Source organism: Bombina bombina, chromosome 1 (assembly GCF_027579735.1).
Source record: "Bombina bombina isolate aBomBom1 chromosome 1, aBomBom1.pri, whole genome shotgun sequence".
Classification (NCBI taxonomy): domain Eukaryota; kingdom Metazoa; phylum Chordata; class Amphibia; order Anura; family Bombinatoridae; genus Bombina; species Bombina bombina.
This window is the reverse complement of record NC_069499.1, coordinates 1,049,759,370-1,049,775,525: the sequence shown is the minus strand read 5'-3', so window position 1 is coordinate 1,049,775,525 and position 16,156 is coordinate 1,049,759,370. Positions and strand designations below refer to the sequence as shown.

The following is a 16,156-nucleotide window of genomic DNA, read 5'->3' as shown; positions in this document are numbered from 1 at the left end:
TTATGAGCCAGATTAAAATTGATTGGTGGCCAAATTGTCAAATGTGAATGGAATATCACCCTGCGCCCGCCTCCCATGATGTTTTAATCCAAAACATAATGCTAAGAACACCACCATACTAAATATCTTTTTTACTTTTCACAGGCAACATAATATGAATGCATATTTACTTATTTTATATGACAGCAACTTTCTTGGCACAAATATTTCCCATGTTTATTGCAATCCATCATACACTGCTGTCAATGTCTGTGCGACAAACCCCAATAATTCCCTTGCAGTGCCTGCTTTTACTAGAGATTGATGTGTGTGTATGCAAGTGGCCTCTTATAAGCCTGAGAGATGTAGAAATAATGGGATTTTTATTACAATCTCTTTTTAGTATCAAAAAAGGAAGGTACATTTTGGCCTATCTCAGATCTCAAAACCCTTAAAGGGACAGTCTACTCCAGAATTGTTATTGTTTAAAAAGATGGATAATCCCTTTGTCCCTTGTTTGTTCCCCAGTTTTGCATAACCAACACGGTTATATTAATGCACTTTTTACCTGTGTGATTACCTTGTATCTAAGCCTCTGCAGACTGCCCTCTTATCTCAGTCCTTTGACAGACATGCATTTTAGCTGATCGGTGCTGTCTCTTAAATAAGTCCACGGGAGTTAGCACAATGTTATCTATATGGCACATGTACGAGCTCTATCTAACTGTGAAAACTGTCAAATGCACTGAGATAGGAGGCAGTTTCTAACCGTTTAGAAATCAGTTTGTCTACCTATGTTTAGCTTGCAGCAAAGAATACCAAGAGAACAAAGCAAATTTTATGATTAAAGTAAATTGGATTTTTTTTTAAAATTGCATGCCCTATATGAATCATGAAAGTTTAATTTTGACTAGACTGTCCCTTTAATAGTCACTGAACAATGACATAGGACTGTGATCTCCATTTCAGTATATACACATTGTATTGTAATAAAAGTGAATAACATTGACACAGGTGTAAAATGATAGATAGATAGATAGATAGATAGATAGATAGATAGATAGATAGATAGATAGATAGATAGATAGATAGATAGATAAGGTAATCTGCTCTTGTCCTTATTCAGTCAATTGTGCCATCACAGACTAATCTCTCATTTTAAAATATCCATTTGGATACCACTTTTATATTCCACTGTTAAACCATAAACCTATTTGTTCTGGTATTTTTACGGCAGTCGTGGTTTAAGTCATAATTTGAATGGTAAAATCTCAAGGCAAATCTGGTGCTGGTTCAAGCCAAGATAGCCACTGTTATGTGAAGATGTCTGGCACATAATGCACAACAGGGGGGTAAAATTATCATGGGAGGAGGTGACAGATGGTAGCAGCTGCTTCTTGAGTATTTATAGACATTTTAAGTGGGCAGTCAAACATAGACTTAGCCATATTCCTAAATAGGGAAGTACAGCATGAAATTAGGAAGGAGTTAAAATAATGGCAATAAACCTAAAGAAGCTAATATTTTCCATACCCAGTGGGGATTAGTTTTTTAAGTCCCTAACTTGTACCACACTTCAACCATATCTAATATTTACTAGTCTACTTAGTGAAATATATAACCTAACATCTTAATAATTCACCAATTACAAAGATAATATATAGATTAGATAGATATTTGAAAGTTATAAGTCCACTCGGTTAAATATATGAATTGCTAATATCTTAGTCATGCACTTTAGGATAGATGATCAAAGGCTGTGTTGAATGACACAACTTTACTTTATAATCCATGTTATTTTTTTGGCATGTTGGTGATACCTGAACAACCGTAGCCAGAGGGCTAGCGGCAGTTTTTGGGGGTGTTATTTTACAAATGTGTGTGTTAAACGTACTAAATGATATGGAAAGAGGGGGAAACTATTAAGCTAACTCGTACGAACCCCCCGACCACAAACAACGCTAAAGTAAAAACATGTTTGTTACAGTTAGTGCACTGCGGGATAAGCATTTATTTCATGATTGAAAATAATACCACGTATTTAGGTAACGTGGGCGGGCAGCGTTTGCTAGCAACTGTAATGGTAATTAATTACAGAGTATGTGATTGCCCTGTATCAGATCTCATAGGATCCGCCTTTCCCTCTCGAGTCCCGCTTGCCTTTGGGCGGGGACTGCAGGAGTCGAAAACCCGCGGGTCGTACAGTGAGTGAGGTGGTCGGTGGGAGGGATTTTATGGTGTGCATATGTCGTGTGTTCTTACGCGTCAGCACTTTACTTTGGAATTGTAACTAGTTTCGAATTATATATGAAATACACTACGTGCAGTCTGGAGCTGCGTCTATTTTATTTTTAATTTAAGAGAGACAACAGCACTGAATACATGGATGGCTGCTGTTACGTAATATCTGGCTATTACATTAATATAATAAATGTACGTCGCGTTACATAATTGTACGCGTTGTCATAATTAAAAAAAAAAAAATCTTTTTTTTTTTTTTTTTTTAAACAACGAAACTAGTACTTCTCATTCGGCCATCTAATAGTTATGGGCTGTTGCTTTCCCAGTAGGCAAGTTTATATGTTCTTGTGGGTTTATATTCTGATAGACGCAATCAGCCTGTTGATAATTTTCAAGGTGCTACTGAAGTTCAATACAGTACAATGTTTTCTTTATTTCAAACCAAATATGATCGGAAGCAAAGTGGGTCTACCAGCAACTGCCTTATAATAATATATTAAATTAATAGATGCAATGTAAGAAGGCAATTGTGACAGTGGACAGCCAGTTAAAATCTGTTTTTGAACGTTCTGGTTTGTGTTAAATTAAAGGGACAGTCAACACAGTATATTTGCATAATCAACAAATGCAAGATAACAAGACAATACAATAGCACTTAGTCTGAACTTCAAATGAGTAGTAGATTTTTTTTTGACAATTTTAAAAGTTATGTCTTTTTCCACTCCCCCTGTACCATGTGACAGCCATCAGCCAATCACAAATGCATACACGTACCATGTGACAGCCATCAGCCAATCACAAATGCATACACGTACCATGTGACAGCCATCAGCCATTCACAAATGCATACACACTTATTCTTGCACATGCTCAGTAGGAGCTGGTGACTCAAAAATTTTAAATATAAAAAGACTGTGCACATTTTGTTAAATGAAGTAATTTGGAAAGTTGTTTAAAATAGCATGCTCTATCTGAATAATGAAAGTTTAATTTTGATTGAGTGTCCCTTTAAAGGGACATGAAACCTATTTTTTTTTCTTTCATGACTGAGAGAGAATACAATTTTAAAGGGAAAGGAAACCACAATTTACTTCTATTATCAAATGTGCTTCATTAACTTGTCCTTTGCTGAAGGAACATCATTGCACTACTGGCAGCATAGTTAGCCAATCAAAAGAAACAAATGTGTGCAGGTGTTCTGTTGAGAACTCCAATTCCTCAAAGTCCAATCTGATGTCACTTCCGGTGACTCTTCTATTTTCACTTTCTGTTTTGTGGGGGCATACACCCCAAGTAAACCTTTGGAAATGTGGTTTACAATTGGGGCTTTGTCCCCCTTGAACCCCCCAAGCGGAGGCAAAATAGATAGTGAAGATAGGCGATCACAGTTCCCATTTGATTGGTTGTGAATCCGGTCACTCAGTGAGAGTCGAACCACAATCAGATGTATGGAATCACCAGAAGTGACATCAGATTGGAGTTTTTGATGAATTGGAGTTCTCAATAGAACACAGGAACCAATCAGCAGCTAGCTCCCATTAGCGTAAGATATATGTGGGTATTGTTTTTCAACAAGTGATAACTAAAGAACAAATCACATTTGATAATAGAAGTGAATTTAAAGGGACACTAAACCCAATTTTTTTCTTTCATGATTCAAATAGAGAATAACATTTTAAACAACATTCCAATTGACTTCTATAATCTACTTTTGCTTAATTCTTTAGATTTCCCTAAAGACCTTTCTGTTCAGGGAAGCTTATCACCCAACTTATTATCAAACTAACCAATTAACTAACAGTTGCCCTCTATCTCCTAACTAATATCATTCTCACCTCTGCAGTCCCCACCTCCTGTTTCCAATCCTCCTACCCATCTAGATTGTAAGTTCCCATGGGAACAGGGCCCTCAATTTCCCCTGTATTTGTCTGTAAAATTTTGTGTCTTATCGTATTGTTTCTCCACTGTACTGTTATCCTTGTACCCATGGGCAGCGCTGCGGAATCTGTTGGCACTTTATAAATAAAGAATAATAATAATAATATCCTTTGTTGAAGAAATAGCAATGCACAAGGGTGAGCCAATCACACAAGGCATCTATGTGCAGCAACCCATCAGCAGCTACTGAGCCTATCTAGATATGCTTTTCAACAAATGATATAAAGAAAATGAAGCAAATTAGATAATAGAAGTAAATTAGAAAGTTGTTTTAAATGGCATGCTCTATCTAAACCATGAAAGAAAAAAAATTGGGTTTCATGTCCCTTTAAAGTGAATGTAAACTTTGATGAATGAAAGCCCGGTTTTTAAAAATACTATTAAAAACGGGCACTTTCTTTCATCAAAGTTTAGAAAGCAGCCGTTTTAATGAAAAACTTACCTTTCTTCTTTTCACACCCGGAGCAGCTTCCAACACACAGAGATCCTCTCTTCACACGTCAGCAAATACTAATGCGACTTTCTCCAATCCTGGCATGGCCTCAGAGAATGACTCCCCTTGGGGGGGAAAGCCATGATTGGAGAAAGCAAGATTAGTGATTGCTGACACGTGAAGAGAGGATCTCCGTGTAGGGGAAGCTGCTCCAGCTGTGAAAAGAACAAAGGTAAGTTTTTAAACAAAACGGCTGCTTTCTAAACTTTGATGAATGAAAGTGCCCCTGTTTTTAATAGTATTTTTAAAAACCGGGCTTTCATTCATCAGTTTACCTTCACTTTAAGTGTCTTAAAATTACATGCACAGATTCCTGCAAGTTTAATTTTGACTTTTGTATTCCTTTAAACAACTTTCTAATTTACTTCTATTATCTAATTTGTTTAGTTCTCTTGGTATCCTTTGTTGAAAAGCATATCTAGATAGGCTCAGAGCTGCTGATTGGTGGCAGAACATATATGCCTCATATTATTGGCTCACCCATGTGCATTGATGTTTCATCAAATACCAAGAGAATAAAGCAGATTAGATAATAGAAGTAAATTGGAAAGTTGTTTAAAATAGTATTCACTGTCTGAATCACAAAAAGGAAAAAAAAGGTAGTTTTCATGTCCCTTTAAAGGGACAGTAAAGGTAAAATTAAACTTCAATGATTCAGATAGAACATGCAATTTTAAACAACTTTCCAATTTACTTCTATCAAGTGTTGACAAACCTGTTTAAAATTTAGGAGCCTGCAGAAGAGGGTACTTTGCTACATATCTTGTGGTGGTGTCCCAAATTACACCCCTATTAGGGCTAAGAGATTGAAAAATGAATAAAATAATGGGTCTATCAATACAACCTACTCCTAAAATTTACTGCATAAACCAAACCTCTGGGTTATCATGAAAGCCTTCTTCAAATCTTAAAGTGAAGGTAAAGTTACCTTGACAGTGATCCCGAATCAAATTCTTTGTTAAAAAACAATAGGAGTTTCATTCATGATTTTTTTTTACATTTGTATTCAAAATCCAGAAATCCCAATTTTATTTCCATTTTTGCCGGTCCACCAATTCAACCCATTTGTTTTTTGTTTTTTTTTATGTCTAGGTCACGTTTTTCAATTAGCCAGTTGAAAATCTGGCCGTTAGGCGGCCGTGACCCCACGTCATCTGCCTTCTGGATTATATGCGCATGCGCGACAATCTAATTCTCCACGTCTGAGTACACGCGTGTTCCCGTTTGCGCATTGGAGAATGGTTTTGCCGTCTATCCCATCCCAGTATCAGATTTGCGCATGCGCATTTTACACAGTTCGTCGCGAACGTGCTTCTGAGATTACGTATAGAGCGGGTGGGACCGCTCTATACGTCACAGGACGATAACATCAGGAAATAGAGGTTAGGAGGAGTTATCGTCTAAACAGTAGGTAAATATAAAGCTATAAAAAGAAGAAAAATAATAACAGATTTAAAAAATAAAGTTAGCGATCAACTTATGGTATGACTAAAGATTGTATTGATACATTATAAGTGACTAAACTTTACCTTCACTTTAATAAACACTGCTAGACAGCTAATCCAAAGATTCTGGAAGTCAGATAAACTACCACACTTGTTGATTGGGAATTGACTTTACCCAAAACACTATGAGCTAGATTACAAGTGGAGCGCAAATATTTGCGCAGGAGCGTTAAGGGTTTTATTGCGCATGTTTTGCTCATCGTGCTTATTGCTGGTATTACTAGTTGAAAGTAAACGCGATCTCTATTTACGCTAGAATGATTACCACAGCTTCAGAGCTCTGGTTAACAGTTTTGCAAAACAAAAAAGTTGCACAAAACACATTAAAAATACATTACAAAGTGTAGTTACACTCATAATAACATTATCTAATAAAAAAATATTGCACACAAAAGTTATAAAGGATCAAATATATTAGATCTCAGGTGTTAGAAAAAAATGCAGGCAAATGGATTTAACATTAAGATACATACAAATACATGTCTAAAGATGTGTGTGTGTGTATGTATGTATGTGTGTATATATATATATATATATATATACACACACACGTGAAAAGGAAAGTACATCCTCTTGGAATTCTATGGTTTTAAAGGGCCACTAAACCCAAAATCTTTCTTTCATGATTCAGATAGAACATACAAATTTAAACAACATTACAATTTACTTCTATTATTTATTTTGCTTCATTTTTTAGATATCCTTATTTGAAGAAAAAGCAATGCACATGAGGCTTCTATGTGCAGCAACCAATCAGCAGCTACTGAGCATATCTAGATATGCTTTTCAGCAAAGAATATCAAGAGAATAAAACAAATTAGATAATAGAAGTAAATTAGAAAGATGTTTAAAAATGCATTCTCTTTATAAATCATGAAAGAAAACGTGGGTATCATGGCCCTTTAAGTATCAGGACATAACAAAAGTTATCTGGTCCTTAGAAGGTCTTAAAATTAGGTAAATACAACCTCAGATGAATAACAACACATGACATATTACACTGTGTCATGATTTATTTAACAAAAATAAAGCCAAAATGGAGAAGCCATGTGTGAAAAACTAAGTACACCTTATGATGTAATAGCTTGTAGAACCACCTTTAACAGCAATAACTTGAAGTAATCATTTTCTGTATGACTTTATATAAGTCTCTCACATCATTGTGGAGCAATTTTGGCTCTTCTTTACAATGTTGCTTCAGTTCATTGAGGTTTGTGGGCATTCGTTTATTTACAGCTCTCTTAAGGTCCCACCACAGCATTTCATTCGGGGTGAGGTCTGGACTTTGACTGGGCCATAGCAACAACATGATTCTTTTCTTTTTCAGCCATTCTGTCTGTTGTAGATTTGCTAGTGTGCTTCATTGTACTGTTGCATGACAAAATTCTGGCCAAGCTTAAGCTGTCGGACAGATGGCTTCACATTTGACTCTATAATACTTTTGGTATATAAAGGAGTTAATGGTTGACTCAATGACTGAAAAGTGCCTAGGTCCTGTGGCTGCAAAACAAGCCCAAATCATCACCCCTCCACCACCATGCTTGACAGTTGGTATGAGGTCTTTGTGCTGATATCCTGTGTTTGGTTTTCACCAAACGTGGCACTGTGCATTATGGCCAAGCATCTCCACTTTGGTCTTGTCTGTCCAAAGCACATTGTTCAAGAAGTCTTGTGGTTTGTTCAGATGCAACATAAGCCGTGCTGCCATGTTCTTTTTAGAGAGAAGAGGCTTTCTGCTAGCAGCCCTTCCATACAAATAATACTTGTTCAGTCGTTTTCTAATTATACTGTCATGAACTTTAACATTTAACATGCTACCTGAGGACTTCAGAGTATAACAGTGACGTGCGGTGAGGTCAGAGGCTGGTGAGGCAGTACATTGGTGACAAATCTCTAAAAAAAATGATCTTGCTGCCCATATACAAATTTATACTACACTGCAATGGGTGGAAAAAACATAACTAACCATTTATTATTTATTTTCCCCATTGCCACCAATGCCATCTCTGCAGCATATCAGGCTTTATTGTTAGTTTGTGTGACAGAGGGAACCTCTCTATATTAATATAAATATATACTGTATATTTGTTTTTAAGGAACTGGGGAGGGTGTGTGTGTGTGTGTCAGAGTAAACCTCTATATAATATTATTTATCTGTATTTAAGGTACTGGAGAAAGATCTCTGTGTGAGACAGAGGATACCTCTATAATATTTTATATTTGTATATAAGGTATGGGGAGGGGCTGTTTGCGTGACAGAGGGAACTACTCCATAATATTATATATCAGTATTTAGGGAACTGGGGAGGGGGTGTTTGTGAGACAGAAATAACCTCTCTATAATATATATATATATATATATATATATATATATATATGTATATAAGGAACTGGGGAGGGGGCTGTGTGTGTGAGGCTGATGTTAATCTCCCTATAATATTTTATATCTGTATATAATTTACTAGGGAAAGGGTTGTCTGTGAGGCAGAAGTAACCTATAATATCTCTATAATATTATATATTAGGATATAAGGAACTGGGGAGGAGCCGTGTGTGTGTGTAAGGCAGAGTGAACCTCTCTATAATATTAAATATCCGTATATAAGGTACTTTGAAAGGGTAGTCTATGTGAACATCTCTATAATATTATGTAACTGTATATAAGTTACTGGAGAGGGGGCTGTGTGTAAGGCAGAGGGAGCCTCTATGTTGTGTTAAATGTTTACATATAAGGTGCTGACGGGCATTGTGTTTAAGACATATGAAACCTGAAAGTGTCTGTATATAAGTCATTGAGGATGAGGTGTGTAGGTGAGACAGATACAGGGAACGTAGAAGACGGGTGACAATGGTTATAAAAATATTTAAACTTAATAATTACATAAAGCTTAAATAAAATGTTTTATATTTCCTGGCACCAATGTCTCCTACACCCCGTACAGTACATCACCCTTTAGTTATAGTTCTGCTGTGTAGTGCAGTATAGTGCAAAAACATAAATTATGCTTACCTGATAATTTCCTTTCCTTCTGTATGAGGAGAGTCCACGGCATCATTCCTTACTGTTGGAAAATACTGAACCTGGCCACCAGGAGGAGGCAAAGACACCCCAGCCAAAGGCTTAAATACTCCCCCTACTTCCCTCATATCCCATTCATTCTTTGACTTTCGTCACAGGAGGTTGGCAGATAAGTGTCAGAAGATTCAGAGTAGTTCCTAATGAGAGGTATCTACCCTTTGAAATGGGACAGGAGTTTTAAGTAGTCTTGTCAGCCCCTCAGTGAGAGCATTGACAAATGTTAGTCTGGAGATGCAGGGAGAGTCTTTCTGCAAACCCATCCAGACTCTTATTAACAGCTCCTAAGCAATCAGTGTTGACGAGTTTCACTGCCTGCTTCCATCACTCAAGTCCATGTCAGGATCGATGCTACAAGACTGTCAAACTTGAGAGGCTGTGTTTCTGTTCCACGGAATAGATTCCGGTAAGATTGTTTAATTTTTTTACACATATGATAACGCAAGAAGACAGGGTCACAGTGTGGCTCCTTTTATCTGTTTGGAATCAAGGGTTAATATCTCTGGAGGGCGATTATTGAACAGAGGGGATTAATCACATAATTTTATTTTATTATGCTTCGACATGTGTGAGATGTGGCTCAGGCAGATGTTGGAACATACAGGTTTTACTTTAGACTTTGGAAGCTGCGCAGCCTGAAAGGCTTGGCACACTTTTTTTCCTATAGCAGGGGCGGTCCTGCATTGCGCACCATGTGACCGGGTGTGGTTACACTGATTTCTTTCTTTCCGGAGAAGCGGATTCTCTGTTTGGCCTGGGTCATAGGAGGTGGCGAGTGCCCCTGCCATTGGGGTATGAAGGTGCCGTTTTATCTTATTATCTATAGTCTGCTTTATAAGCGCAAGCTATGGAGGATTCTGATGCGTTAGAGGGTACGCACTCTTTACCTAAATCTAATACCTGTCTATATTGTGAGGAGGCCGCGGTATACCCGCCTGCTCAATTATGTTCCACATGCCTTGATAAAGTAATCATGTCAAAGAAAGTTAAAATGTTTGATACCACTGAGCCGTCCACCTCTGAGGAGTCTCTGTCCCATGAGGTGTGCACCCTACAGTCATCTCCTATTACACGTGCAGCTTCCCATAGCACTCTTAATCCTCCATCTGGAGGGGCCCTTTTACCACCAGACTTTGCTGAGCAATTACAAATGGCAGTGTCTGCTGCCTTTAGTGCTTTACCTCGCCCTGCTAAGCGCAAACAAAAGGTTAAATATTGCTATCCTTCCCAAGGGTCATCTACTAGCATATTGGATTTATCTGATACAAGATTATCCGATGATGAAAGTGCCTCTGATACTTCAGAGGGTGCTCTTTCTGGGTCGGAATCTGCTGCCTCTAGGCCTCCAGCTGTGGAAGAACCAGATTTAGGATTGAGCATTTACGCTTTCTGTTGAAAGAAGTTTTGGCTACGTTAGAAGTTCCAGAGCCCAAATTGCATGATGAACCTTTGATTCCTAAATTAGATAAGGTCTACGAGGACAGGGTTGTACCATGATAGATCTGAAGGATGCTTACCTTCACGTTCCAATACACAAGGAACACTTCAAGTTTCTAAGATTTGCATTCCTGGACCAGCACTTCCAGTTTATTGCACTTCCGTTTGGTCTAGCTACTGCTACAAGAGTTTTTACGAAGTTTCTAGGGGCTCTGCTTGCAGTGGCCAGAACCAGAGGTATAGCAATACGCCATATTTGGATGATATTCTGGTTCAAGCACCATCTTGTCATCTGGCAGAGGACCATTGGAAAGCCCTTCTATCTCTTCTTCGATCTCATGGATGGAAGATAAACATAGAAAACAGTTCTAGCTCTTATTCCCAGTACCAGGGTGGAATTCCTGGGTACTATAATAGACTCCATGTCCATGAGGATATTTCTTACAGACCAGAGATGTTACAAGCTAACTTCCGCTTGTCTTGCCCTCCAGACCAGACCTCCTTAAGGCCCTCTGTGCATCGGTGTATGGAGGTGATTGGTCTCATGGTGTGCAGCATGGAAATCATTCCTTTTGCCAGATTCCATCTCAGACCTCTTCAACTGTGCATGCTGAGGCAGTGGAACGGCGATCATTCGGATCTGTCTCAACAGATGTCTCTGGACAACCGGTCGAGAGAATCGCTCTCCTGGTGGCTCTGTCCAGATCACCTGTCCCAAGGGACATCCTTCATGAGACCATCCTGGGAGATTGTGACTACAGACGCAAGTCTATCAGGATGGGGAGCTGTTTGGGGTGCCTGGAAGGCACATGGCCTGTGGACTCGAGAGGAATCCCTCCTCCCGATCAACATTCTGGAACTTCGAGCAATCTTCAATGCTCTGAAGGCTTGTCCTCTTCTGGGTACGTCCCAGTTTATCAGATACCAATCAGACAACATAACCTTGGTGGCTTACATCAACCATCAGGGGGGTACGAGGAGCACCCTAGCAATGAGGGAAGTATCTCAGATTCAGCTATCCACATTCTGTGTGTGGCAACTGGGAAGCGGATTTCCTCAGCAGACAATCCTTTTTATCCAGAGAATGGTCTCTCCATCCCGAGGTGTTTGCAGAGATTTGCAACAGATGGGGGACACCGGAGATATCTCATGGCGTCCCAGTTCAATTCCAAGCTGCCCAGATATGGGTCGCAGTCCAGGGATCCTCAGGCAGAGCTAACAGATGCATTAGCAATGCCTTGGAGGTTCAATCTAATTTACATTTTTTTCACTGTTACCATTTCTCCCTCGTGTAGTGGCCCGCATCAAGCAGGGCAAGGCATCAGTGATACTGATTGCTTCATCGTTGCTGTGAAGGATGTGGTTTGCAGATGTGGTGGGGATGTCCTCATCTCTTCCGTGGAAGTTACCTTGTCGCAGGGATCTGCTGTAACAGGGTCGTTTTGTTCGTCAAAATCTAGATTCTCTGAGGTTGAATGCGTAGAGATTGAACGCTTAGTCTTAGCCAAAAGGTTTTTCTGAGAGGGTTATTGACACTCTTATTCAGGTTTGTAAGCCTGTTACTCGCGGCATCTATCATAAGGTGTGGAGAACTTATTCTGGTGTGAAGAGCGTGGTTTCACCTGGCATAAGGTCAAGGCTGCCAGGATTCTTGCGGCGCTCCCTGACGGGCAATCCTTCATTAAGGCTCTGATCAGGATCAGACCTGTGTTTAGAGCTAACGCTCCACCTTGGAATTTGAATCTTGTTCTAAATTTTTTGCAACGGGCTCCGTGTGAGCCTATGCATTCGGTTGACATCAGATTGTTGTCCTAGAAGGTTATTTTTCTATTGGCTATTGCGTCTGCACGCAGAGTTTCTGAAATGGCTGCCTTGCAATGTGAGTCTCCTTAACTGGTGTTACACACTGATAAGGCTGTTTTACACACCGCTTGGGTTTTCTTCCTAAGGTGGTGTCTGATCGTAACATCAATCATCAGGAGGTTGTGGTTCCTTCCTTTATGTCCTAAACCTTTTTCTTTGAAGGAACATTTGCTTCAAAATCTGGATGTGGTTCCAGCTTTGAAGTTTTATCTTCAAGATACTAAGGATTTTAGATAAACTTCTTCCTTGTTTATCTACTCTGGGAAGCGTAAGGGTCTGAAGGCCTCTTCGACTTCCTTATCTTTTTGGTTAAGGAGTGTTATACGCATAGCTTACGAGTCAGCGGTACTTAGACCTTCCCTTAGACTGGATTACGGCTCATTCCACTAGAGCGGTAGCTTCCTCTTGGGCCTTTAAGAACGAGGCCTCTATGGATCAGATTTGTATGGTGGCTACCTAGTCCTCCTTACATACATACTTTTTCAAAGTTCTACAAATTTGACGTTTTTGCTTCGGCGGAAGCAGCTTATGGGAGAAAGATTTTGCAGGCTGTGGTGCCCTCAGATTAGGGTATGCATTTCTTTTACCCCTCCCGTTATCATTCAGTGTCCTCTAGAGCTTGGGTATAGTTTTCCCAACAGTAAGGAATGATGTTGTGGACTCTCCTCATATTAAGAAGGAAAACATAAATTATGCTTACCTGATCATTTCATTTCCTTCTGTATGAGGAGAGTCCATGGCCCCCGCCCGTATACTCCAATGGGCGGACCAAAATTTGTTTTTCTTTTCCCGGCACCATTTATACCCTGATATTTCTCTTACTGTTCCTTGTTCCCATGGCAGAATGATTGGGATATGAGGGAAGTGTGTGTGTGTGTGTGGGGGGGAGTATTTAAGCCTTGGGCTGGGGTGTCTTTGCCGCCTCCTGGTGGCCAGGTTTAGTATTTCCCAACAGTAAGGAATGATGCCGTGGGCTCTCCTCATACAGATGGAAATTAAATTATCAGGTAAGCATAATTTATGTTTTTGCACTATACTGCACTACACAGCAGAACTTAAACTAAAGGGTGATTTACTGTACGGGGTGTAGGAGACATTGGTGCCAGGAAATATAAAACATTTTATTTAAGCTTTATGTATTTATTAATGTATTTTTTATAACCATTGTCGCCCGTCTTCTACATCCCCTGTATCTGTCTCACCTACACACCTCATCCTCAATGACTTATATACAGACACTTTCAGGTTTCATATGTCTTAAACACAATGCCCGTCAGCACCTTATATGTAAACATTTAACACAACATAGAGGCTCCCTCTGCCTTACAGCCCCCTCTCCAGTACCTTTATATACAATTACATAATATAATTGAGATGTTCACTCTGCCTTACACACACACAGCTCCTCCCCAGTTCCTTATATCCTAATAGAGAAAATAGAGATATTATAGGTTACTTCTGCCTCACAGACAACCCTTTCCCTAGTACATTATATACAGATATAAAATATTATAGGGAGATTAACATCAGCCCCACACACACAGCCCCCTCCCCAGTTCCTTATTTACATATATATATTATAGAGAGGTTATTTCTGTCTCTCAAACACCCCCTCCCCAGTTCCCTAAATACTGATATATAATATTATGGAGTGGTTCCCTCTGTCACGCAAACAGCCCCTCCCCATACCTTATATACAAATATAAAATATTATAGAGGTATCCTCTGTCTCAACCAGAGATCTTTCTCCAGTACCTTAAATACAGATAAATAATATTATATAGAGGTTCACTCTGCCTCAAACACACCCTCCCCAGTTCCTTAAAAACAAATATACAGTATATATATATATATATATATATATATTTATATTAATATAGAGAGGTTCCCTTTGTCACACACTCAGCCCCCTCCCCAGTTCCTTATATACAGATATATATATATATATATATATATATATCTGTATATAAGGAACTGGGGAGGGGGCTGAGTGTGTGACAAAGGGAACCTCTCTATATTAATATAAATATATATATATATATATATATATATATATATATATATATATATATATATATGTTACCTCTGTCACACACATACACAGCCCCCTCCCCAGTTCCTTAAATAAATGTGCGTGTGTGTGTGTGTATGTATGTGTGTATATATTTATATATATATATATATATATATATATATAAAAAGGTTCCTTCTGTCACACACACACAACCCCCCAGTTTCTTATATACAGATATATATATTATAGAGCTTCCCTCTGTCTCTCACACACCAGTTCCTGCTACCTCATAAGTATATAAACATATGCACACACCTTCTTCAGCACAGTATATACAGACATTTACCAGTATAGGAAAGAGGGTTTATTCCTATTTCCAGTTGAGCACTGAGATGGTGGAGTCTAGCTCCCATCCAGCTAAAGGACCTGTGATGTTATGACTGCTGCGACCACATGGCTACTGTGACATCACTGATCCTTAGGCTTATTAGAAACAAGAGGTTTTCATAGTTAACAATAAGTGCTGGGTGGGAATTCAAATATTAGCAGACAGAATTAGACTGCTGCACCTAGATCTTCCACTAGGTTAATCCCCTGCATGACAGTCAGAGGATCTCTGCGCGGGGCTGTCTTCTGTCTGACACTTTCACTGATGATATGAAGCCTTCCCTGTCCGGCTCATGAATAGGGGGTAAAAAATAAAATTATTACAAGTAGTACTTACCATAACTAACCTCCGAGCAGGTCCTTCTTCTCAGCAGCTCAGCTAGTCTTCTTGAGACACTGAGCACAGTGTCACAACTTCACACCAACCGACCGTCCATCACAGGTCACACTGACAGTCTGTCACAGTGCATACCTGACTCCACTGCAATCTTCTTACTCTTCCTGCGCCAGCAGCAACACACGCCTCTTCCAGGCTCCACAGGAAGAGTGAGTCATATAGTAAGTTATGTGATGAGACTGAGCAGACCTGATTGGCTCTCGAGGCTGCTTGGAAAACAGCCTCTGTAGGGAGCGTATGGGCTGGCCCGTGAGCAGCTTAAGCAGTACCACTGGGTGGCCCTAGCTTGTGGCTCATACATTAGGCTAGCAAGCCATCCATGTTGCGCAATGGAGGGCAGCTGTATGGCTCACTGCCTCTCCTTCATTGCGCAACATGGATCACTTGGGAGTTGGGGGTGTGTAGCTTTATGCAAAACTTGCATCTGAAGTCATAACACTTTTTATTTTTTAATAAAATAATTATTAAAAACTTTTCCTTCATTTAACAGGCGCGGCAGTGCCTCACCTGCCTCAAATGAGGGCATGTCACTGGATTATTAGAGATGTAACTCTTGTTTATTTTGCAATTTCTCTGAACATTGCACGGTCTGACCTTGGTGTGAATTTGCTGGGATGTCCACTCCTGGGAAGATTGGCAACTGTCTTGAATGTTTTCCAATTGTGAATAAATCTTTCTCACTGTAGAATGATTGTTTGGAAATGGCCTTATAACCATTAATCGTGTTACAAAAAGGTATGTATTATGCGAATATGGAGGTGCTGAATTAAAGTGCTTGTTTGATTTTGGTTATTTTCCGTATATTGAAAAAGGAAATTAATTGCAG

General features: G+C 39.3%; 1 protein-coding gene across 2 annotated transcripts in view; it reads left to right on the top strand.

Moving 5' to 3' along the window:
* The window catches only part of SNX21 (sorting nexin family member 21), a 171,596-nt gene that overhangs the window by 94,675 nt on the left and 60,765 nt on the right, over positions 1-16,156 (top strand). The window contains exon 1 of one of the 2 annotated variants that reach the window (XM_053689409.1): positions 2,140-2,183. The exons of the other annotated variant lie outside the window; for it this stretch is intronic. The gene's annotated coding sequence lies outside the window, so the exon portion shown is untranslated. Of the gene's footprint in view, positions 1-2,139; positions 2,184-16,156 lie in introns of those variants that run through there. 2 annotated transcript variants of the gene reach the window in all.